The sequence below is a fragment of the Mya arenaria genome, chromosome 3 (genome assembly GCF_026914265.1).
Source record: "Mya arenaria isolate MELC-2E11 chromosome 3, ASM2691426v1".
NCBI classification, from domain to species: Eukaryota; Metazoa; Mollusca; class Bivalvia; order Myida; family Myidae; genus Mya; species Mya arenaria.
This window is the reverse complement of record NC_069124.1, coordinates 36,857,668-36,860,820: the sequence shown is the minus strand read 5'-3', so window position 1 is coordinate 36,860,820 and position 3,153 is coordinate 36,857,668.

Below are 3,153 nucleotides of genomic sequence, written 5' to 3'. Positions count from 1 at the left end.
TATTGTCTAAATCCCTTTCTAAAACCAGTTTGGCAGTTGTTTATAATTTGATTGTTTTCTACATATTTTGTTATTCTGTTATTTAAAACACAAGTAAATAATTTACGTAAACAGCTCAAAAGTGTGATAGGACGATAATTTTCAGGTTTAGTTTTATCTCCTTCGCCATACCCGAAGTGATATAACCTTGCCAGCGTTTTGTGATTACGCCACAGGAGGGGCAATAAAACCATTATCGTACAGCTAGTTGAATGCACACTTTCTGGGCATCGATTTTCTTCTTATTTTACATAAATATTCAAAAAGGACTAAAATATATTTTTAATTTTTTTTTTTTTCGAAAAGTGCGTTTGAAAGAGAAAAACAGTTTTGCATTGTAATCCGCTGGAAGCTAAGCGATATGATGTCTTAAAATAACTTTTAATAGCAAAACAACTTTAAGCTCATTCTTAATTCAATGTAACTTTGGGTGACAAACAAAACCCTTATAAAGGACCAAAATGCAAAAATCATACAACTAAAACAAAACCATCATCTTCAAGGGCATGGATGTAGGAAGTTAGTTGTTCTGTTGAAAAACTAATTATTGAGAACTTTTTAACCATATTTTCCCTATATAACTCTATAGGTACTTTCGCTTTTCTGGATTTCTCCAAAGTTGGCATTGGGTATAAAACAAAACAAAATGATCGGATGCAATTTTCACTTAAAACCTGAATGAAAAACAGGTAAAACCCAGAAATATATAGCTACGCTATTTTATTCCCTTAAGTTTATTTGAAGAAGTAGAACTAATACTTAATTGATTTAAGATCAAATTTGAATATTCTATGGTTACAATTAAACAATTTCAAAAGCATTAATACCTTATTGATAGATTTATCCTTCACCAGATTCGCACAAGGCAATACAATTTAACTCCACTCCTTTCCAGTCAATATAAAGGAGAACTGTAAGGAGAAGCATAAGGGCCGGGCCATTTCATCGTGAATCATAACAGCAGGTTTGTAAAAAGGACAAGCGCATTCAAAAGCTGAAAATCATAGAGGCAGTTTTGTACATAGGACCAAGGCAGTACTAAAGCTGAAAATCATAGAGGCAGTTTTGTACATAGGACCAAGGAAGTACTAAAGCTGAAAATCATAGAGGCAGTTTTGTACATAGGACCAGCGCGGTACTAAAGCTGAAATCATAAGATCAGTTCTGTAAATAGGACCAGCGCAGTACTGAAGCTGAAAATCATAGGAGCAGTTTTGTATATAGGACCAAGGCAGTACTAAAGCTGAAAATCATAGAGGCAGTTTGTACATAGGACCAGCGCAGTACTAAAGCTGAAGATCATAGAGGCAGTTTTGTACATAGGACCAGCGCAGTACTAAAGCTGAAAATCATAGAGGCAGTTTTGTACATAGGACCAGCGCAGTACTAAAGCTGAAAATCATAGAGGCAGTTTTGTACATAGGACCAGCGCAGTACTAAAGCTGAAAATCGTAGGAGCAGTTTTGTACATAGGACCAGCGCAGTACTAAAGCTGACAATCATAGGAGCAGTTGTAAACGTCGTGAATTCGTGCTATATTGGCGTACTGTTTCTTAAAGTGTTTGCGACTAACGTATGCGATATGATTTGCAGTTAGTACGCGCTACGAAGCAACAAGGATACAACACAAACAGTTTTCAAACGTTTGCTTACGTGAGTAACTTAACGTCGTAACTTAACGCAGGGCTCAGGGTTTTATTTAAGGAATGAATTGCGGGGTTGATGTCATTATCGGGGTACGAACGCAATTGGGTTGGTCAATGTGTGTGGAGTCCGAAGGACTCCACGCGTACTTTGACCAACCCAATTGCGTTCATATCCCCGATAATGACATCAACCCCGCAATTCATTCCTTATATTTACACCAATAGTCCATTATTTTATTCAAGAAACGTTAAAAAAATACTTCATTTCATTTAAGAAAACCTTTCAGTAATCTGTTCTTACCCATTCTGTAAATAGAACGACCCGACTATAACCGGAAACATTTTTTTTCAAATGACGTCACAATAACGCGGGAAAAGATCAACCACTTGAAATCACTTTAAAACATAAAATTGAAACACTTCTGGTACCAATATATTTAAAATATAATAAAATAACACTTTTAAAAATGTTGATCTATATTGTACGGGACCTGCAGACACAATACAACCAATAACAAGATCAATCGCTTTCAGGTATATTGTTATGCAATGAATTACGATCCGAACATATCCGAAGATGTTGCGTTCATCGATTGATGAACGCAATTGCCGAAAGGCAATTCATTTAAGGAATGGAAGTTGAGGTGTAAATATTAGGGAATGAAAATTTAAATTCGCACGTTTATATCAAAATTTAACAAATGTTAAAGCAGAATTAAACATACGCGAGACATGTGCTATGGTCTCTGGATACCTAGATATGTTTTTGATGGTTACATTTGGAGTTCATAAACCATTATTTAAATAAGACTTTGGAGGAATAATAAAACAATGTTATTTCAATTTGTAAGATTTTCACATTTTTGGATAATAAACACCAACAAATTTTCTTATGTTCCTCCTTTATTTGCACTTCACCATCTTTCGATAATTAACACTGCAAGGTTCACCTTTTTATAATATTGACCTTTTCATGTAAAATGAGAAGACCTGCTGCCTTGACAGACTTGTCTCCCTTAATTATGTTCAATTCACATGTCGGACTACAAGCATCAGTTATTAAAAAAAATGCATTCTAGTTGTTGGTTTATTATCATTATTACAATTTCACACACAAATATCGAAATATCTATTGTATTATAATAAAAGATGTAATGTTATTCTAGATATTGTCGAGAAACCTGCTTGCATGTGTATACATGTTACGAAAATATTTGTCCCTTGGGTTGTACATGTATTTTGTTTTAAAAATAGTAGTTTTGGTTAATTAATTTTTATTGAAATTTTCGGAAACTATAATGTTGCCTCTTGTTTGAGCTAAAAAGAACTTTTTTCTGGTTTAAATGAATTGTTCGCTTGTCTCATTATACTCAAGCACAAGTAACGAATTAGCCAGGTAAGTAATTTCTTGACGTTAACGACGTCTAATTATTATTTAATGACATTCGGGACACGTTCACACGACCAT